Source organism: Vespa crabro, chromosome 14 (assembly GCF_910589235.1).
Source record: "Vespa crabro chromosome 14, iyVesCrab1.2, whole genome shotgun sequence".
In the NCBI taxonomy this organism is placed as follows: Eukaryota; Metazoa; Arthropoda; class Insecta; order Hymenoptera; family Vespidae; genus Vespa; species Vespa crabro.
Window position 1 is genome coordinate 479,518 of NC_060968.1, and position 23,739 is coordinate 503,256.

A 23,739-nucleotide genomic window follows, 5' to 3' on the forward strand; every position below is an offset into this window, starting at 1 on the left:
CCAGATTAACAGCCACTCGGGACGATAGACCATGGTCTGCCATCGCGGCGACCAACCTGAACATCGCGTTGTTTTTCATCTCGCAGCTCAGCACCCCGCACTGCGTATGTGCGGAAGTGCAAGCACCCGGCATCTCTTTCTACGTCGTTTCACATTACATTCAGTTTAGCGACGAAATAAAGGAGCACCTAAGGCACCTGGACACTGTACTTCGTGCCCTAAGGGGGGAGAGAGAAATAATTTCGCTGGACGCCAATGCGCGATCACCTCTCTGGGGCCCTCAGAGCACAGATGAGAGAGGTTCGAAATTAGAAGCCCTCATCCGGACATCCGGATTAAGAGTAATTAACGACGTTAAGCAGCCACCCACATTCTGGACGATGAGAGGCTCCTCGTATATCGATGTAATCTTCTCGTCGCAATCCATGAATCGATTCGTAGGCCAATGGAAAGTTAGATCGGGATGGACGTCCAGCGACCACAACTCGATAGAAATCGCGTTACAACCCCCGAAGGCTGAGTCGTGTCGTGGGGTACTCGTGGGGTGGGAAACAGGAAGTTCAACACCAGGAGAACTGACTGGGACCTATCCGCCGACGGTCTTCTCTCCTTCTCTACGGCGAGGCTGGAGGGAAGCGGCTTAGGATCGGCATCTGAGTTAGAGGCACGAGCTAATGCGCTCACCAATGTCCTACAAACCGCGTGCTCTGAATCGATGCCACGGAAAAAGCCCATCGGAAGTCCAACCCGTGGTGAACGTCAGCGTTAACGACACAGAAGAAGGCGGTGTCTCGGCATAGGCGCGCGTTCCAACGAGAGAAAGTCCATCTGACTCGTCTCGAGTTGATGCTGGATTATCGGGCGTCGCTCAGAGCCTATAGCAAAGCGGTAGGCTGCGAAAGCTAGAAAGCTGGAAGGAATTCGTAACGGAGCAGGGTAACAAAGATCCGTGGGGATATATATACAAGCAGCAGGCGGGTAAACTTCGCGTAGAAAGGGTGATTAACACCCTGAAAAGAGACGGCGGAAAGACCATGAACGTTCGCAATACGGTGAAGGTACTCCTCGACACGCATGTTCCAGATGACCGCGAGTCCAAAGATACGATTGAACAAAGCGCAGTGCGAAACACCTCCTGAGATGCCCCCGAAATCGCTGTTGCCCCTCCCTTCACGATGGAAGAGGTGGCGCGCGTTATAAAATCCCTCAGAAATGGAAAGGCTCCAGGGCCTGACCTCATCGAGGTGTGCGTGCTCAAGAGAGCATTTGCCTCCATTCCCTCCCACTTCGTAGACCTGTTTAACGGCTGCCTCCAGTGGGGCATCTTCCCATCCATCAGAAAAGAAGGCTTCTTAAGAGAACCCCTCAAAGGAGCGGATAAAGACGCGGAAGACCCCAAATCCTACAGGCCCATATGCCTCCTCTCGGTCGTTGGAAAAGTTCTAGAAAGGCTGCTCAAGATACGCCTAGAAGCAACATCCTTCGCGCCGGATAAACTGTCGGACAAACAATACGGCTTCGTCCCATGACGCTCCACCGAGGACGCGATAGTCGAGATGCGTCGAATCGTTTCTGCCTCCTCACGGAGATATGTCATTGCAATGCTATTCGACATCTCGGGAGCCTTCCAAAATGTCTGGTGGCCCGTAGTTCTCAAGGCACTCCGGGATCGAGACTACCCGAGGAATGTCTTCAATGTAATCACTAACTACTTCGCAGACAGTAGGCTTTGGGAGAGCATGAGATTTCTAAGCAGGCTTCGAGAGGCTGCCCACAAGATTCGGTCCTAGGCCCCTCCTGCTGGAACCTCATGTTCGATCAGCTCCTTCGAATACTTGAGAAATCACCGGAAGTCAACGCAATCGCATACGCGGATGACCTGCTCGTTATTATAGACGGTGATTCTAGGAAAGAATTATAAAATGTAGGATACCGCGCGGTTAAATGCAGCACAGAATGGTGCTGGACGGTGAAGCTCGTAATTTTAGTGCGGAAAATGGAGGCAATCGTCTTAAAGAGCGACTGGGTCAAGAGAAAACCCATAGGGAGAAGGGGAGGACTTCGACCAGATAGGAAGCTTAAATCATCGAAAGAGACGTATTTAACTAGTAGATCACCAACCATAAGGATAGGGGGCAACAGCATCAAGTTCAGGAGTTCGCTTAGATACCTCGGCGTATATTTCGATAATGGCCTAGGGGTCTCGACGCAGTGCGGGTACCTAAGCGACAAAGTCCGGCTGCTGTTTGCAAAGTTAGGAAGAATGGCGGCTAGGTAATGGGGGCTTGGTCATTACCCCTTATGGTCGATATATCGAGGCGTATTTACCCCAAGGTCAAGTACGCAGCAGCGGGATGGTCGGATCTCTGTACCGAAGGGGACCCCAAGACACTAATCGCGGCCGTGCGATTTGCCCTCATTTTGGTTACATCTGCGTATCGTACAATCGCAACTGAATCCCTCTGCGTAGTAGCGGCAGAACTCCCGGTTGACCTTCAGTTACTTAAGCGTAAGAAGCCCTACGATAACAGGAAAAATAGAAACAACGGGACGATAAAGCCTACACTGGACGTTGAAAAGAACAAACGCGCTACAATAAAATAAGTGGAAGAAGAAGTCTACAGGAATTGGCAATCTAGGTGGGAGCTCTCCACAAAAGGGCGGACCACATACGCGTACTTTGCGGACATCAAGACAAGGATGGGTAGATTCATCTCTCCTAATCACTATACAACTCAGTTTCTTTCAGGTCACGGTGGCTTCAAGGCCAAACTGAAGGCGCTGAATATTACCATGGAAGGAACCTTTAAGTGTGGCGAATAGGACACGGTTTTGCACCACATCGTCGACTGTCCGGTCTTTGACCCCCAGAGAGTTGCTTTGAAGGAAATTCTCCGCGAAAGGAGCTGGCCTGAAGTAGCGAGACATCTTGTCTCAACGGCTGAGACTTTCTCCCTCTTCGCGGAGTATTATAAGGAAACCCTCCTTATCAAGGGTTGTTAGTTCGTAAGTACTATCCAGCTGGGATGGTCGGAGTCCCGGTGGGGGAGTGGGAGCCTTTAACCTTCTCAGGTAAACCCACTCTCGAACAGAATATGGTCGGAGATGCTCGAGCGCGTCTCCCTATTTTTTTTTCTCTCTCTCACTTTCACAACTCTCTCCTCATCCCACAATCCTCCCGATCCCATCCCATCCTACGGAACGAGTACCTAGGGTCGTGGTACTGTGAGTGGGCCTCCCCGTGGTTTTCCGTGGGCGCGATTTGCATCACCGTGGTGACTCGTTGCCATGAGGATGTCGCCCGTGGCTAAACTGCTCACCCTGCCCGCCGGCAGGAGTTTTGGGTTTTTCCGAATCAGATTTCTTCGTAGTGGTGGCTGCTGTCAGTGAGTAGAACCGTAGCGTATGCCCTATTGGGCGAGGTAGCATAGGTGCAGGCACCCTTCCGATGTCTACCTTCACAATATACTGTCGGACCTAGATATTGATATTAGAAGAACGAAAATTATGTGAGTTCCTCAAGAACCAATGCGATTGACGGATTCGGAAATATACAAACCAGTAGAGAAAAAGTTATGCGAGTGACTTATGAACGAATGCGACTGTAGGGCCTAGAAATATTTCGACAACTCGAGGCAAAGTTATGGGACTGACTTGTGGATTAATGTGACTATCGGATTTGGAAATATTGAGATGCGTGGGTATGTTCTCCTTGTGTCTTTTGAACAAATTCAAACGGTGTTCCTATAAATATTCCAACTACTCCAAGAAATTTATGAGAGTGCCTCTCGATCCAATGAGACTGTCGTACTTCGAAATATACAGACGAGTCGTAGGAAAGTCATGCGAGTGACTTGAGTTCCAATGCGACGTTGGGACTTGGAAATACTCCGAGACGTCGAGGGAACGTTATGCGAGTGAGCCTCGGACGAATCCTGCTGCCAGACTTGGACATGTTCCGACTATTAGGGTGAAAGTTATTCGAGTACCACTCATAACAAAGATATTTACGGTCTTATTAATATTCCGACTAGACGATGTATCGTAATGCGAGTGAATTGTGAACAAAGGCGACTGTCGGAATTAGAAATATTCAGATTAGTCGGAATGATATACGAGTGCCTGCCGAACCAATGAAGCTGTCGGACTTGGAATATACCGACTAGTGGAAGAAAAATGATGCGGGTGACTTGTGAGCCTATGCAAATGACTTTCTAGTAAATATTACTACTAATTGTGGGAAGATTTGCGTATGACTTTCGAACCAATGCGGTTGCCGGTCTTGGATACAATTCGACTATACGAACGGAAGTTATGCAAGTGACTTGAGAAACAGTTCGATTGTCGGACTTGGAAATTTTCAGACTGACCGACGGGAAGTTATGCAAGTGTCTCTTAAATTAATACAGCTGTCGGACTTGGCAACATTATGTTTAATGGAGGGAAAGTTATGCAAATGCCTCCCAAATTAATGAGACTATCGCTCTTGGAAATATTCCGACAAGTCATGAGACTGGCAGTCGAAATAATGCAGCAGTCGGATTTACCAATGTTACCTCTAACCGAGAGAAAGTTATTGAGATTTACTTTTGAACTAATGCGACTATATGTCTTCAAAATAACTCCACTTGTCGATGGAAAGTTGTGCAATTGCCATGGAATCATTGGGACTGTCGGATCTAGAAATATTTTGACTAGAAGAGGGAGAGTAATGGTAGTGCCTCTTGAACCATTGCGAATGTTGCAATTGGAAATATTCCACCTAGTCGGGGGAATGATATGAGAGTGCCACTCGAACCAAATATCAGACTTAGCAATATTTCGGCTATTTGAAGAATATTTACGTGAGTGCTTTGTCAACCAATGCGTCTTTTTGACCATGGAATACTCTGACTAGTCTTGGGAAAGTTATGAGAGTGCCTCAGAAACCAATGCGTCTGTAGGACGTGGAAATATTCCGACTGGACGAGGGAAAGTTTCGAGTGTGCCCTTCAAAACAATGCGAATGTTCGATTGTAATATATTCCATTTATTCGAGAGAAAAATATTCAAGTGAATTTTGAACCGGCGTAACTGTCGGACTTGGAAATATGCCGGTTAGACGAGGGAATGTTATGCAAGTTTATCCCGAAGCAATGAGAACGACGGATATGGAAATATTCCGACTAGTCGTGGCAATGTTAGGGCTTGGAAATTATCTGACTTGAGGAGGGAAACACATGCGATTACCTCTCGAAACAATGCGACTGCCGTGCATGGATATATTTCGTATAATCGAGGGAAAGTTATGTGAATGACTTGGAATCCAAGGCGACGGACTGATTTTTCATATTAACCCTAATGTCCAGGGAAATATAGCGAGTGCCGTTGAACCAATACGAATGTCTGACCTAGAAATATTCCCACACGTCGAGGGATAGTTACTTGAATGACTTGTGAACAAATGAGACTGTCAGACTATGCATATAATACGTCTAAACGAAGTGATGTTATGCGAGTGCACCTCGAACCATATTAAATGTTGGACTTGGAAATGTTCCGAGTTGTAGAGTGAAATTTATGCGAATAAAATGTGGACCAATGTTGCTGTCGGACTTGGAAATATTCCAACTGGTCCGGGAAAGAAATGCGAGTCGTGGGATAATAATGCGAGTGTCATGTGAAATAATGTGACTATCTGAAATGGATATATTCCGAGTAATCGAGGGAAATTTATGCGAGTGCCTTTCAAACCAATTCGAATGTCAGACGTGGAAATATCCCGAATAGTAGAAAGAGCTATGCGAGTGACTTGTGAATCAATGCGACTGCCGAGCTTGGAAATATAACGACTCGTCGAGAGAAAGTTATTAGAGTGCCTCTCGTAACAAAGCGACTGATGGCCTTGATAATATTTCTGCTAGAAGAGAGAAAGATATGCAAGGGACTAATGAACCAAAACGCATGTAGGGATTGGAAATATTCCGACTAGAAGAAAGAAAGTTTCGCGTCTGCCTCACATACCATACTGATGTCGGACTTGGAAAAATCCCGACATAACAAGGGAAAATTAAACGAGTGACTTGTGGACAATTGCTCATGACGGACTTTGAAATATTTCGACTATACGAGGAAAAGTTATAGGTGTGATTTATGAACCAAAGCGGCTGTCGGAATAGAAAATATTGCGATTAGTCGTACGAATATTATGCAACTACCCTCGATGCAAAGAGATCGTCAGACTTGGGAATATTTCTAGTAGTTGTTGGGAAGATATGCGAGTGACTCTCGAATCAATGCGACTGTCGGATTTGGAAATATATCTTCAAGTCGAGGGAATGTTATGCAAGTGCCTCTCAAACCAATGCAGCTGTCGAACTTGAATGTATTCCAACCATTCGTGGGAGATTTGGGCGGAAGACTTGTGAGCCAATGCGATTGCAGGATTTGCTAATATTTCGGCCAGTCGAGAAAATGATATGGGTATTCCTCTCGAACCGATGCCCCAGTCGGACATGCTTATATTCCGACCAGTCAGGTGGAAGATATTCGGTTGCCACTTGGAACAAAGCAGCTATCGGTCTCGGTAAAACTCTTACTAGTCGTAGAAAAGTTATGCGAGCGATTTGTGAACCATTGCGACATTCAGTCTCGGAAATCTTCCGAATATTCGGAAGAAAGTTGTGCGATTACCTCCGAAAACAATGCGGCTGTCGGAATGAAAAATTTCTGACTAATCGAGGGATAATTATGCGTGTAATTTGTGATCCCATACGAAGGTCAGTCTTGGAAATATCCAAACATGTCGTGGGAAACTTATACGAGTGCCTCTCGAACCAATGTGGCTTTGTAACTTGAAAAAATTCCGACTTCTCTAATGATAGTCATGCAAGTGCTTTTCGAAACATTGCAGCAATCGGATTTGGAAATACCCCGACTAATGGGGGGAAAGTAATGCGATTACTTTTGGATCCATAGTGGATTTTGAATTGGAAATATCTCAAACATCCGGGAGAAATTTATGCGAGTGCCTCTCGAGGCCAATATAGTTGTTGGTCTAGGACATATTCCAACTTGTCGAGGGTAAGAAATGCGAGTGCCTATAGAACCAATGTGGATGTCGGTCTTGGAAATATTCCGACTAGTCTGGAAAATTTTTCGATTGTCTAACAAAGCAATGCGACTGTCAGGCTTGGAAATTTTCCGAATAGTTGGGGGAATGTTATGCGAGTTATATTGGAACCAATGCGACTGTCGGATTTAAAAATATCCCGATTATTCGAGGGAAAGTTATGCGAGTGATTCTTGAATCAATGCAGATGTAGGACACGAAAATAGTTCGAATAGTCGAGAGAAAATTTATATGAGTGCCACTAGAACTGAATCGAATGTCGAAATTGGAAATAATCCGACTGGTCGAAAAAGTTATACGAGTGCTTCTCGAACGAATGCGGCTATCGGTCTTGGAAAAATTCTGACAATTTTAGAGAAAGTTAAGCGAGAGCCTAGCGAACCAACGCGGCTGTTGTACTTGGGAATATTACGACTAGTCTAGGGAAAGTTATGCGGGTGGGCCTAGACACATTACGAAATACGGAATTAGAAATATTCTGACTTGTCAAGAGATACTAATGCGATTGCTACTCGAACTAAATTGACCGGCGGACTTGGAACCGTTCCGACTAGTAGGCGAAAGTTATGCTAGCGATTCCCGAACAAATGCTTCTGTCGGACTTAAAAATATTTCGACTTTTCGTGGGAAAGATATGTGAGAGCCTCTCGAACTAATGCGTCTGTCGGGCTTGGAAATATTCCGTCTAGGCGAGAAAATGTTATGCGACTGCCGCTCTAATCAAAGCAAATGTCGTACTTGGAAATATACCGACAAGTCGAGGGAAAGTTATGAAAGTGTCTCTCGGACTAATGCTGCTTTCTGACTTGGAAATATAACGATTATCCTTTGAAAATTTATGCAATTGGTTCACGAAACGATCACAGCTGTCGTACTTGGAAATATTACTACCAGACGATGGAAAGTTATGCGAGTGTCTCTCGAACTAATGCAGCCATCGTAATCGGAAATATTTCGACTAATCGATAGAATGTTTGGCGAATTATTCAGGAACCAATGGAACGGTCGGTCTTGGAATTATTCTCTCAAGTCTGCGAAAGTTATTCCAGTCTCTCTCGAACAAATGCGGTGTCAGACCTGGAAATATTTCTTCTATTCAAGAGAGAATTATGCGAATGACTCTAGATCCAACGTGGCGTTCGGATATGAAAATATCCCAACAAGTCGAGGGAAATTTATACGAGTGTCTTGTGAACCAATATAACAGTCGGGCTTGAAAATACTCCGACTAGTGAAGGAGAGTTAATCGGATGCCTCTTGCACCAATGCAGTTGTTTGACTTGGATATATCCCGACTAGACATAAGAACGTTATGCGAGTGCCTGTCGAACAAACTCGGCAGTCAGACTTCGATATATTACTACTAGACGGGGAAGAATTATGCGTGTGATTTTATAACAAATGCGAAGGGTGCATGGAACTATTCCGAATAGTCGAGTAAGAGATATGCGTGTGCCTCTGGAACCAATACGACAGGCCGACATGAAAATATACCGACTAGTAAAGAAAAGGTTATGCGAGAGCCTCTCGAACCAATGCGACTGTAGCACTTGGAAACATTACGACCAGTCGAGGGAAAGTTATGGTAGTGCCTTTCGAACCAATGCGACTTACGTACTTGAAAATATTTCGACTAGTCGGGGGAAATTTATGTGTGAGCCTCTCGAACCAAAGCTATTGTCCCACCTAGAAATTTTCCGATTAGACGAAGGGAAGCTATGAGTGTGCCACTCGACTAATGCGACTGTCGGAACTGGAAATATTCCCACTAGTCGAGGGAAAGTTATACGATTGCCTTTCCAACCATTGCGACTAACAAACTTTGAATTATCCCGCCCAGTCAAGGGACAATTTTGCGGAGGACTCTTAATACAACACGAATGCAGAACTAGTAATATTACGCCCAATAGAGGATATGTTTAGCGAATTCCACTCGAAAAAATGCGACTGTCGGTCTTGAAAATATTTCGACTAATCGATGGAAAGTTCGGCCAGTGTCTCTAGAAATAATACGAATTTCTTATTTGTTAGAATTCCGACTAGTAGAGGACAGATTGAGCGAGTGCCTTTCAACAAATGCGACTATCGCACATGGACATATTTTGTCTATCCGAAAAAACGTTATAAGAGTGAATCTGGTATCAATGCGACTGTTGGACCTGAAAATATTCCGTCTAGTCAAGGAAAAATTATGCGATTTGCTTGTGTTCCATTGCAACCCTCGGAATTGGAAATATTCCATCTAGTCGAGGGAAAGATATACGAGTGCCTCTCAAAACAATGCTAATGTTGGAAGTAGAAATATTCTGGCTATTCGAGAGAAAGTATTATATGTGCACCCGTACCAATGCAACTCTCGGACTTGGAAATATTCTAACTGGTCGAGAGAAAGTTATGCGAATAACTTTTGAACTTATGCGGCTTTCCGACATGGAAATATTTCAACTTGTCGATGGAGAATTATGCGAGTGACTTGTGAATCAATACGGCTGTCGAAATTTGAAATATTCCGAGTAGTCGTGGAAAAGTTATGGGAGTGCCTCTCGAACCAATTCCACTGTCAGACTTGGAAATATGGCGATAAATCGAGCGAAAGTTATGCGAGTGACTCCAGAACCATTGCAGCTGTCGATTTTAGATATAATCCAACTTGTCGGGGGAAAGTTATGCAAATGCCTCTAAAAACAAAGCGACAAACGAACTTGGAAAAATATCGATCATTCTAGGTAAAATTATGTGTTTGTCTATTGAACCAAAGCGGCAGTCGGTCTTCGATGTCTTCTTAATAGTCAAGGTAGAGTTATGTGAATAGCACTTGAACCAATGCGAAGGTTGGATTAGGTACTATTCGACCTAGTCGAGAGAATGATATGGGATTGCCTCTTGAACCGAAACGGCTGTCGGTCTTGGAAATAATCCAATTAGTCAAGGGAATGGTATGCGAGTGTCTCTCGGACTTATGGGACTCTCGGACTTTGGAATCATCCGTCTAGTCGGGTGAAATTATGCAAGTACCACTCAAAACAAAGGGATTGTCGGACTTGGAGAAATTCTGACTAGTCGAGGAAAAGTTATGCAAATGCCTCCCGAAATAATGCGGCTGGCGGACTTGGAAATATTCCGACTAAGCGAGGGAACGTTTTGTGATTGCCAATCGTGTCTAAAGGTCTGTCGATATTGGAATTAATCCGACTAGTCAAGGAGTAGTTATGAGTGTGATTTGAAAACCAATGCTATTAACAGAATTAGAAATATTCTGACTGGTTGAGAAACAGTAATGTGATATTCTCAAAGACCAAAGAAGCTTTCGGACTTGAAAAGATTCCGAGTAGTCTAGCGAAAGATATGCGTGTGCCTCTAGAACCAATGCGTCAGGTTTGCGTCAGGGTTGCGTCAGAGTTGCGTCAGGTCCCCCGTAGAGTGTAGCAGAATACTCCCACAGTACTCCCTGCTTGTCGTAACAGGCGACTGAAAGGGATTGAGAGAATGTTCTTGTATGCCTATTCCTTTCTTTGTTCTTCTATTATATTTTTTTCTATTCTTTCTTTCTCTCTCTATCTTTCTTCCGTTCCCTTCCTTTTTATTGTCGGGCTTGATTCCCACTAATACTCTCATTAGTATGGATAGTACGAACAATGGATTCAGCGGGCGTGGGAGAGACACTCACGCCACTGCGGCGTCAGGTGGTGTTTTGGCAGGACACCCGCCATCGTCAACCAATGAATACCAGGAGCTCGGGGTAGGCAACCTGGCCTCAGCTCTGGGTAATGCGTTAGGAACGGCACCACAGGTAGGCGACCTTGCCTGCGGTGTATCTAATGCGCCAGGAAGTTTAGGAACGGAAGAAGGCCACTTGGAGCAGTGGCAAATGGCTACCAGTGTCGTGCAGAGCATGCGGCTTGCCGGCTAGAAGTCAAAAATCTATGTAAGAAAGAATAAATGTATGAGCACGTGATCTACTCCTCAGAGGAGTCGGGGTGTAGACTGGCCCGTGCTAGGTGATGGGGGACCGGCTGTGACTCCCAGCTTCTCTTCGGTGGAGACTAGTAGGTTGATCAACACAATCAGGGAAGTTTCCATAGCGGCCGAAAATGCAAGATTGAAATGTCGTAATCTTAGAGGGGACATTTTAGGGGTCACGAAACGTTCCCAAAAAATAACAATGGAAGGACTTAAGACATTAAGTGAGAGGCTCCCAATCCGAGCAGACGATCCTCCGTCAGCCTAGGAAACCATTGCGCAGCTGATGGCAGAACTTAGGACCATTGATCTGCGCAAAGAGAGATGATGGAGGAAATAGTTTGCCTCAAGAGGGCAAACAAAAAGATGAAAAAAACTCTGGAAAACCTCTTGGCTGAGAAAAGCCAATCAAAATCTCCGGATTTTAAACATACAGACGAGTCGGTAAGGTTCCTAACGGAGGCTGTCCGCAGTATCCAGCAACAGCTGCAGAAGCTTTAGCAGCAGTAGCAGCGGTGCTGGTGGTCCATACAATGGCCCCACAATCCGTGCTGAGACCACCCGCCCCCCTGCGAAACAGGTAAATGCATGTAAAATACTAATCCCGCAGTTAGTGTTTGGCCGAAAGAGGAGACGAGTCCAGAGGAGAGAAACGAATGCCCCTAGCTACATCAAGAGATGAACTCAACGACCTTCAACCCTTGTGGGGACAGGCGGCCGCTAAGAAATGAAGGAAGAAGAGGAGCGGCGCGCAACGAAGAAAGAAGGGGTGACAAAGGGAAACAGTAGTAGCAGCAGTTTCCCTATCCTGTACCGAGGAGACAACGTACAGAGACGCACTCGCCCGGGCTACAGATGGGGTTAACCTCAAAGACCTGGGGATCGACGGTATGTCCTGTAGGAGAGGCCTTACGGGTGTCTTTATATAACAGGTACGAGGCAAAGGGGTGAACGACAGGGCTGACCGAGTGGCGGAGGCCTTTAAGAGTGCCGTCCCATGAGCGAAGATTACTCGCCCCCTGCCAGGGATACCATAAGGTTGGTAGTACTGGATGCGTTCGCTAACGGAACCGTCATGAGGAACGCGCTCCTAGAGGTGAAATCCGTAAAATAACCCAACCTCATTAAGGAAGGAGAGATCAGGATTGGCAGGGATAGAATAGGTTGGGCCATTTCCTCGGCGCCGGTGTCTGTCATCCTAGCGTCCCTGGAGAGGGGCATAATAGTCGTGGGGCTTACAACAGTGAGGGTGCACGATCTCAGGCAGCGCCTCCTCAGATGCAACCGGTGTCTTGCGCGAGGAAATGTAGCGGCAATGTGCTCGGCTGCTTAACTTAGGACAGTATATTGTGAAGGTGGGCACCGGAGGGGTGCCTGCACCTATGCTACCTCGCCCATTAGGGCATACGCTACGGTTCTACCCACAGAGAGCAGCCACCACTACGAAGAAACCGGATTCGGAAAAACCCCAAACTCCTGCCGTCGGGCAGGGTGAGCGGTTTAGCCACGGTTGACATGCTCACAGCAACGAATCCCTACGGTGATGCCAACCGCGCCCACGGGGAACCACGGGGAGGCCCACTCACAGTACCACGACCCTGGGTACTCGTTCCGTAGGATGGGATGGGATCGGAAGGATTGTAGGATGAGGTAAGAGTTGTGAAGCTGTGTAAAAAAAAAAAAAAAAAAAAAAAGGGAGACGCGCTCGAGTATCTCTGACCCTATCCTGTTCGAGAGTGGGTTTACCTGAGAAGATTACAGGCTCCGACCCCCCATCACCGGGACTCCGACAAGCCCAGCTGAACAGGACTTACGAAACTAACAACCCTTAATAAGGAGGGATTCTTTACAATACTCCGCGAAGAGAGAGAAAGCCTCTGCCGTTGAGACAAGATGTCTCGCTACTTCGGGCCAGCTTCTTTCGCGAAGAATTTCTTCCAGAGCAACTCTCTGGGGGTCAAAGACCGGACAGTCGACGATGTGGTGCAAAACCGTGTCCTCTTCGCCGCACTCGCAGGTTCCTCCCGTGGTTATGTTCAACGCCTTTAGTATCGCCTTGAAGGCGCCGTGACCTGAAAGAAACTGGGATGTATAGAGGTTGGGGGAGATGATGCGGGCACCCATCCTTGTCTTGATGTCCGGTAAGTACGCGTGTGTGATCCGTCCTTTTGTGGAGAGCTCCCACCTAGATTGCCAAATCCTAAGAACTTCGTCTTCTACCCCTATTATTACCGCGCGTTTGTTCTTTGCGCCTTCCAGTCTACGCGTTATGGTCCCGTTCTTCATATTCTTCCATATCTCGTAGAGCTTCCTACGTTTAAGGAGTTGAAGGTCGACCAGTGGTTCTCCCGCTATACGCAGAGGGATTCAGTCGCAGTCGTCCGGTACGCGGATGTAACCGAGATGAGGGCCGATCGCTGGGTCGCGCTTAGCTTCTTGAGGTCCCCTTCGGTGCAGAAGTCTGACCATCCCGCCGCTGCGTACGTGACCGTGGGAGTAAATACGCCTCGATATATAGTCCGTAGGGCATAATGACGGAGCCCCCATTCCCTAGCCGCTAGTCTTCCTAGTTTTGCGAATAGGGACCCGACCTTGTCATTTAAATACCGGCAATGCGTCGAAACTCCTAGGCCTTTATCGAAATGGATGCCGAGATATCTAACTGAGCCCTTAAACTTGATGCTACTACCACCTATCTTTACAGTAGGTGGCCTACTAGCTAAGTCTGCTTATTCGACGTTTTACGCTTCCTATCTGGTCGGAGTCCCCACTTCTCCCTATGGGTTCTCTCTTTACCCAGTCGCTCTTCAGAACGATAGCCTCCGTTTTCCGTTCTGAGATTGTCAGTTTGGCCGCGGAGCACCATTCCGTGATGCCTTTTACCGCATGGTTTCCTACCTCGTCTAATTCCTTTCTAGAATCGCCGTCTATAATAACGAGTAGGTCGTCAGCGTACACGATTGCGTTAATTTCCGATGATTTCTCGAGGATTCGAAGGAGCTGGTCGAACATGAAGTTCCAGCAGTAGGGGCCTAGGACCGAACCTTGTGGGCAGCCTCTCGAAGCCTGCTTGGAAATCTCATGCTCTCCCAAAGCTATCTTCACTCTACGGTCCGCGAAGTAGTTAGTCATTACATTAAAGACATTCCTCGGGCAGTCTCGATCCCGGAGTGCCTTGAGAACCAAGGGCCACCAGACATTATCAAAGGCTCCCGAGATGTCGAATAGCAGTGCAATGACGTATCTCCGTGAGGAGACAGAAACGATTCGGCGCATCTCGACTATCGCGTCCTCGGTGGAGCGTCCTGGGACGAAGCCGTATTGTTTGTCCGAAAGTTTACCCGGCGCGTGGGATGTTGCTTCTAGGCGCATATTGAGCAGCCGTTCTAGAACTTTTCCTACGACCGAGAGAAGGCATATGGGCCTGTAGGATTTGGGGTCTTCCGCGTCTTTATCTACGCCTTTGAGGAGTGCTCTTAGGGAGCCTTCTTTCCAAATGGATGGGAAGATGCCCCACTGGAGGCAGCCGTTAAACAGGTCTACGAAGTGGGAGGGGATGGTGGCAAATGCTCTTTTGAGCACGCACTCCTTGATGAGGTCAGGCCCCGGGGCCTTTCCGTTTTTGAGGGACTTTATAACGCGCGCCACCTCTTCCGTCGTGAAAGGGGGGGCGTCAACGGTTTCCGGGGCATCTCTAGAGGTGTTTCGTACCGCGCGTTGTTCATCCGTGTCCTCGGACTCGCGGTCGTTCGGGACATGAGTGTCGAGGAGGACGTTCGCAGTATCGCGGACATACATTGTCTTTACCTGGTCTCTTTTCAGGGTGTTATTCACCCTTTCTACGCGAAATTTGCCCGCCTGCTGTTTATAGATATATCCCCACGGATCTTTGTTACCCTGCTCCGTTACGAAATCCCTCCAACTTTCTATTTTTGCGCGCCGTATTGCCTTACTATAGGCTCGGAGCGACGCCCGATAATCCAGCATCAACTCGAGACGAGTCAGATGGACTTTCTCTCGTTGGAACGCGCGCCTATGCCGAGACACCGCCTTCTTCTGTGTCGTTAACGCTGACGTCCACCACGGGTTGGACTTCCGATGGGCCTTTTTCCGTGGCATCGATTCAGAGCACGCGGTTTGTAGGACACTGGTGAGCGCATTAGCTCGTGCCTCTACCTCAGAAGCCAATCCTAGGCTAATTCCCTCCAGCCTCGCCGTGGAAAGGGAGAGAAGACGCTCGGCGAAAAGGTCCCAGTCGGCTCTCCTGGTGTTGAACCTCCTGTTCCCCGCCCCCCGAGCACCACCTCCTCGACACGGTTAAGTCTTCGGGGGTTGTAACACGATATCTATTGAATTGTGGTCGCTGGACGTCCATCCCGATCTAACTTCCCATTGGCCAATGAATCGGCTCATGGATTGTGACGAGAGGGTAACATCGATATATGAGGAGCCTCTCGTCGTCCAGAATGTGGGGGGCTGCTTGACGTCGTTGATTACCTTTAATCCGGATGCCCGGATGAGGGCTTCTAATTTCGAACCTCTCTCATCGGTGCTCTGAGGGCCCCAGAGAGGTGATCGCGCATTAGCGTCCAGCGAAATTATTACTCTCTCCCCCCTTAGGGCACGAAGTACCGTATCCAGGTGCCAAAGGTGCTCCTCTATTTCGTCGCTGAATTGAAATTAATGCGAAACGACGTAGAAAGAGAAGCCGGGTGCTTGCACTTCCGCACATACGCAGTGCGGGGTGCTGAGCTGCGAGATGAAAAGCAACGCGAAGTTCGGGTTGGTCGCCGCGATAGCAGACCATGGTCTCTCGTCCCGAGTGGCCGCTAGTCTGGTTCCGCTGCCTAGTTCAATAATCTCGTATCCTGTCCCGTGCTTTTGGACGTATGGCTCCTGCAGGAGTATTATATCTAAGCGTTTATCGTTGATCAATTCGTGGACTTCTCCCGTTACCGTCCTCTAGCGCCCCATATTAAGCTGCAGGAGGTGGATTTTTGGAAACGCACGGTTGGTGTGGGGGGGGGATTTGACGATGGGGGTCGTGTCGATTTCGCTTATCGTGGCACAAGGCTCGGCGAAGGTGACTCGCGGTGCTTTGTGTTCGGTGTTCACGCATGTAACACCATTGATTTCCTGGGTTACGCCTATATCTATTTCTTCGGGGTGTTCAAACGGGGCCTCGCCTATTTCCGTAGTCGCTTCCGATTCTAGGGGTGAGACTTTACTTTCCCCGACTTGAACTATGTCGATCTCTACAATAGGTGGTAGGGGGTTATTTCTACTCGCTGCGCGTCTTGTGCTATTACGTAGGTTATAATTTTTCATGAGGGCTGGGGGCGTATGTTCCGTTTCTGGAAGGGTTTGCGGGGATTGCGCGCAGACATACGCTCGTGTTCGCGGACGCGTGGCAACCGGTTCTCTGTCTATTTTAGTTTCTGCTTGCCTATCGTTCGGACTAGAAGGGCCGATTTCGCGTATTTCGTCTATTTCTATGTTCCCGGATAGATTATCTTCGATGATCGTTTGCTTGGCCTTGGAAGATGGCCGTGGCAAAACCCTATCACACCTCTCTAATACGATAATAGCCTCTTGAAGATTGGCTAACACCTGATGCAGTCCGGGTTGTGCGGGGCAAGGAACGCAGCGGGGGTCGCGCGGTCAGTATCCTTGGACGACGTTCGGGCACTCAACCGGCGGATTGCTGCGTTCCTACGCTGCCCTACGCCGGAAATGCATCCACTCGTCGTCTCCGGGGGCGCGCATGCCGCATTAAGCGATGCTATGCGCGAACATCTCCTGATCACGTTAACCGCACTTGGGAAAGCCTCCACCCGGAGATCCGAACGGGAGGCTATTTTACCTCCGGAATATTTTTCCCCACGGACAACCATCATGATGTATACGGAAGCAACTTCTTAATCGAAGGTAAGGAAAGAAGTTGCGAAGAAGACTTTAGCTGAAAAAAAAAAAAAAAAAAAAAAAAGATGGGAAGAATACTTACGTATTCTTCCATTAATGGTGGGCGGAGGTGCGATGACCGCAACGATAGCGAAATGAACACACTGCAACGAGGGAAAAAAAAAAAAAAAAAAAAAAAAATTTTTTCTAAGTCCGATAGTCGCATTGGTTCGAAAAGCATTCGTATAACTTTTCATCGACTTTTCGGAATTTTTCTAAGTCCGATAGTCGCATTGCTTTCGGAAAGCATTCGTATAACATTTCATCGACTCGTCGGAATTTTTCTAAGTCCGATAGTCGCATTGCTTTCAGAACTTAGAAGCAACATTAAGCCCGAAGGCTCGACCATCGACTTAGAAATTTTCTAAGTCCAATAGTCGCATTACTTCCAAGCCCCAAAAGCAACGTTTTCGTACTCTAAATAATTTACTCTAATTATCCGATTTTACGCTAAGTTCAATAGTCGCATTACTTAAAAAAAAAAAAATTCTAAGTTCGATAGTCGCATTGCTTTCGAAACTTAAGAGCAATATTATGCCCGAAGGCTAGACCATCGGCTTAGAATTTTTCCAAGTCCGATAGTCGCATTGCTTTCAAGTCTCGAGAACAATTAAGCCCGTAGGCTATGCCGACTATTTTCTAAGTTCAATAGTCGCATTGCTTTTAACTTCTAAAGCAACATTAAGCCCGCAGGCTATACCGACTGTATAATTTTTAAGTTCAATAGTCGCATTGCTTTCGGTTTCGAAAGCAACATTTTTCTAAGTATGCGGTCATAGAACACGCCCACCATTAATTTTGAGAAGTTCCAACTTGGCTGCGTGTTTTAATTTATCGAAGAACCAGTATTTTCAAAATTTGTAAATTTTGGAAAATTTCCAAAAAATTTTTGAAGTCACGGGCGACAGGGTCTATAGGGCCGTGCCTGAGGCCCCCGGGCGACAGGGCCCGTAGAGCCATGCCTGAAGTGTTTCCCGCGTTTTCTAATTTTTAGGTTAGAATGCCGCAGGTGTGCCAATTGTTAATAATTAAAATAGCATGCAGTCATACCACTACAGCTTTTCTTGTCCAGCACGAACGACCAATGGGCGATCGGCGTTTATGTGGTGGCGCTCCAGTCACAATCCAAAGATTTCTATGGAGTCCGCCATCGTTCGTAGACTATATAAAAATCAATATGGCCTCCTCGATATTAGTACGCACAATTATGCACTAATAACACGATAATTAATCAACTCCCACTATTGATTAATATCACAGTTTATTCACTGCACTTAGGTGAACGTGTGGGATATAAATTTTTCCTCGGCAATGCACTTTTTACCGGAAAATTTTTCACAACGCGCGGAGCACGATGCGACACGTCTTTCCCGTATGGCAGCCATGTTGGAACTCCTAAACTTAGGACAGACCATTGCTACGTCTGTGGAAAACCGGGCGACTTGGTCAAATCATATACGGGTAAGACAGCGTGTCCGGTTTGTACAGATGCCGACCAGAAGCCGACAAACCACCGTGCAGGTTCTTGGGAGTGCCTAATAGTGCCTCTCTGAGAATGGGTGGGCAAGGCGTTCGTGAGGGCACCAAATGTCTACCGGGAAAAAATAATCCAAAAAGATCCGCATATGGTCGCTGAAAAACCTAAAAAGAAGACAGTGAAAGTGACCGAGATAAGAAATGTACACTAACACATGGAGGTGGAACAAGGTGTACCGGGCATCTCAATAGCAGTAGAAGCAGCGGAGGGTCTATAGACAAAGTCCACTGCTGTTCTACAAATATACATGAACCACAAAGTACTGTGCACGTAAAAAGAAAGTACTGGCACAGCGCATGCGCGAGAACAGAGTTGAGCTTTCGGTCATTGCGGAACCATGGTGGGTTCCTCTGAGGTGGTTCTCATCCCTCGGAGGGACTTCACTCTCCAAAGTGCTCATGGGAGAGAGTCGAAAACCGTGAAGCCTGGTGCGTCGGGTTCTTTTTTACGTAGGCGTTAAATGGGGGGACTCGCTGGTAGTTTCAGTCAACTTTCTTCCCAGCGAGAATATTAACATGTTTAGTAGTCTCCTTGATGGGCTCGAAGAGCTCTTAGGAACATTCACCGCTCTCCAGCGCTGGTGGCTGGCGATTTTAATGCCCGGTTCAGCAGATGAGACCCGGAAGGCAGGAGTAACCATAGGGGTGTGTTGCTCTGCATCTGGGCCAAAAGAATGAACCTGGGTCTGCTAAACCGGGTTGGCTGGACTACGTGCGTTCGACCACAGGGGTCGATCGTTATAGATCTAACGTGGGGCACGCCGGCGGCGGCCTCTGCCTCTCGGACTGGAGGGTGGATGAGGCTGAGTCCCTGTCGGACAACCTATATGTTAGATATAACTATAGCACGAGGTTGCAGGGGTCCGTCATTCTTGCCAATGAGATAAAAAGCTCCTTCGTTAGAAGGTTAACTTCCTGGATAAGGACTACTTGGCTGCGGCCCTCATTTCAGGGGAGTGGACAGGAAGAAGTATGCGTGGGGGGAGTTCGGCCGGTGCGGAACGTGTGGACAAGATGGTGAAGTGGGCACCGTCTACACTGAAGCAAGCGTGCGACATGGCCATGTCTCGGGTGAGGGGACAAAACCGCGGTAGTAAAAGTACTTACTGGAGGTCGGACGAATTAATGAACCTTAAGACCGTTGCGACGGTCACAGTAAGGAAACTTTCCAGAACCAGGAAAAAGATGAACAGTGAGGAAACAGTGCGATGCCTGGACACTCGAAGGGACGCAAGGAGAGCACTAACTAGGGATATAAAGGAAGCCAAGAAGAATTCATGGAATGAACTGCTGGACTCCATAGCGGATGATCCATGGAGCAGACCTTACAAATTGATCCTAGGGAAAATTATGCCATATACCCCACCAGTAACTGAAACCTTGGAGGATGAAGTACTGGAGAATATCGTTCCTAAATAATTCCCAGGAGGTACGGGAACTGACGAGCCGTAGGAACGTGCACCCTCAGAGGTGACAATCTCTGCAGAAGAGGTGTTGGCTATCGCCAGGAAAGGAAAAGGAAGAAAAGCTCCTGGACTGGATGGAATACGGGGTGTGGTTGTGCGTGCTGCGTCTTAAAGTGGCACCGCAAAAGACGGAGGACATGGCCTTCTTTGCCTCTGCCCTCTGCAGACGCAGGAATGTACCGCCCCCTAAGATTTGCCTTAGAGGGGTTTGTGTAGAAATTAGGACCATCGTTAAATACCTGGATATAGTGATAGATTCAAGAATGTCGTTTAAGCGCCACTTCGAGGCTCTAATCCCTAACGCGGAGAGTATTCTTCGGTCCCTTAGGAGGCTCCTTCCGAAACCTCACGGACCGGGGGAGAATAGGCGATGCCTGCACGGCGGCGTGATCCACTCGGTGCTCCTTTATGGGGCGCCGGTGTGGAGGACATGATGATTGGACGGGCTGTTCGGAGCCTCCAAAGGAAGGTGGCGTTTCTGGTGTGTTGTGCCTATAGGACGGTCTCCTTCCACGTGGCTATGATGATTACGGGGATATTCATCTCAATCATCTGGCACCCTAGTTGGCGAAGACGTATGCGGCTGTTAGATACGCGAACGGACCTGTTTCCCTCAGTACTAAAAATGTATTGGGTGCCTTTGCCAGAAGGAGGGCAATAGAGGCATGGAAGGTTGAGGAACTTGAGCTCATAGGGGCACCAGCAGCAACGGGAGTGCGCGCGAGGCGGGCTATTGCCGAATGGTTGGCTGAGTGAATTGAAAGGCCGCTCTCTATCGGAACGACATTTCACACCACATGGCTGATGACCGGCCATGTCTGTATCTTGGCGTACTTAAATAAGATATAGGAGATACACTCCACACGTTGCTTCCACTGCGGGGTGAGTGAGGATAAGGCGGAGCACACCCAGGTCGATTACCCGGCGTGGACGGATGTCAGGAATGAGCAGATCGATGCGATGGGGGGAGGATGGTAATGTCTCAAACCATAGCGGCTATCGGGCTAGGAAATATTCCGTCTAGTTGGGTAAATGATATGCGAGGGCCAGTCGAAATAAAGCAATGATCGATCTTGGAAATATTCCTATTAATCGATTGAAAATTATGAGTCTCCCTCCTGATCCATGACGACTGTCGGATTTCAAATTTACCTTACTAGTCGAGGGAAAGATTTGCGAATGCCTCAGTATCTCATGCGGCTGACAGACTTGGAAATTTTCCAACTGGGGCGGGAAAATTAATGCTAAGGCCTCTCGGACCAATGTATCGGTCTGACTTGGAAATATTCTGAAAAGTCGAGGGAAAAATATGCGTTTGCCTCTTGAAACAATGCGACTGTCGGACTTGATAATATTCGGACTTGTCGAGTAAGAATTATGCGAGATATTCCCGACCCATTGCGAATGTCGGACTTGGAAATAATCCGACTAGTCGTGGGAAATGCGACTACCTCCCGAATCATTGCCGATTTCGGAATTGGAAATATCTCAATTAATTGGAGAAGAGATTTTCGAGTGCATCTCAAAGCAATGTGGCGGTCGGAATTGGAAATATTTCGACTAGTAGAGGGTAAGATATTCGTTTACCAATCGGTTCAGTTCGTCTGTCGGACTTGGGAATATATCCACTATTCGGAGGAAAGATATGCGTGTGACTTGTGAACCAAAGCGATTGTCGGAACTGGATATATTCCGAGTAGACGAGTGAATGATATGCGAATGCGGCTTGATCCAGTGTTGCTGTCGGTCTTGGAAGTATCCCGCCCAGTCGAGAAAAAGTTATGTGAGTGCTTATCGGAACAATGCGGCAGTCGGTCTTCGAAGTTTTCCGATTAGTCGAGTGTAAGTTATGCAAGTGACTTGTGAACCGAAGCAATTTTCGCAACTGGAAATATTACAGGTATTCTAGGGAATAATATGCAAGATCCTTTCGAACCAATGCAGCTGTAGGTCTCGGAAATATTCTAACAAGTAGAGAGAAAGTTATACGAGTGACTTTGGAAACAGAGCGGCTGCCGGACATGGTAATATTCCGACATTTCGAGTTAAAATTATGCGAATGACTAGCGACCCATTGCGACTGTCGGGCTTGGTAATATTTCTTGCAGCCGACGGAAATTTATGGGAGTGACTTGTGAACCAATGCGTGAATCGGGCTATGTAATATTCCGGTATTGGAATGATATGCGAGTATTTATTTTGTAATATCCAAATATTGAAATGATATGCGAGTGCCTCTCGAACTAAAGCGGCTGTCGGGCGTGGAAATATTCGGAATAGTCCGGGGAAAGTTATTCGCATGCATCTCGAAACAAAGCGGCTGTCGGACCAGGAAGTATTAAGAATAGGCGAGGGACGTTATGCGAATAACTTTCGAAACATTAAACTCGCAATTAAAAATATTCCGATTAGAACGGGGAAACTAATGCGAATACTACTTGAAATATCCCAACTTGCTGACTTCGAACTATTCCGACCAGTCGAGGGAAATTTATGCGAGTTACTTCTGAACCAAAGCGACTGTCGGAATTGGTAATATTGCGAGTAGTCGATGGAACGTTATGGGAGTGGCACTCTAACCAATTCGGATGTCATACGTGGTAATATCACGACTAGTCTAGGGAAATATATGTGAGTGCCGCTGGAATTAAGGCGATTGCAGGATTTTGAATTATTTTGATTAGTCGAGCGAAATTTATGCGAGTGACTCCCTAATTATTACGCTTGTCATTGTTGGAAATACTCCAACTTGGCGAGGGAAAGTTATGCGAGAGCATTTCGAACCAATGCGACTATCAGAATAAGAAATATTCCGGCTAGTCGAATGAATGTTATGCTAGCGCCGCTTGAACAAATACGGCAGTCGGACTTGGAAATATTCCAACTAGTCAGGGTAAATTTATGCGAGTGCTTCTCGAATAATTGCGGATGTCGAACTTGGAACTAATCCTACTACCTGAGGGAGAGTTATGCGAATCCTTTCTACAACAAAGCGACGAAAAAGGAAATATTCCGAGTTGCCGAGGGAAAGTCATGCGTGTGTTTCTCTAACCAATTCGACTGTCGAACTAGGAAATTATTTCGACTAGTCAGAGAAAATTTATACGAAATCTTCTCGAACTAATGTGGGTGTCGGACATGGATGTATTCCGATTAGTCGAGGGAATTATTTGTTCGTGAATCTAGAATCCATATGGTTGTCTGACTTAGATTTTCTCCGAGTACTCAAACGAAAGTTATAAGAGTAACTTTTGATCAAATGCAATAGTCGGACTTGCAAATATACACACTTGGAATCGTTCCAACTAGCCGGGGAATCTTCTACGAGTGACTTATGAACCAATGCGACTGTTGGACTTGGAAATATTCCGAATACGCGACGGAAAGTTATTCGAGTGCCTCTCAAAGATTATGATTGTAGGACTTAGAAATATTCAGAATAGTAGAGGGAATCATATTTAAATGGCAATCGAACCAAAGCGACTGGCGGACTTGGAAGTACTCCGACTAGTCGAGGGAAAGTTATGCGATTCACATCTGAAACAAAGCGACTGGCGGAATTAGAAATATTTCGAGTAGTCAACGTAAAGTTATGCGAGAACCTCTCTAACCATTGCGGTCGTCGGACATGGAAATATTCCAACTAATCGGGGGAAGGTTACGCGAGTTCCTCTCGAACCAATGTGTCTCTCGGGCTTAGAATAT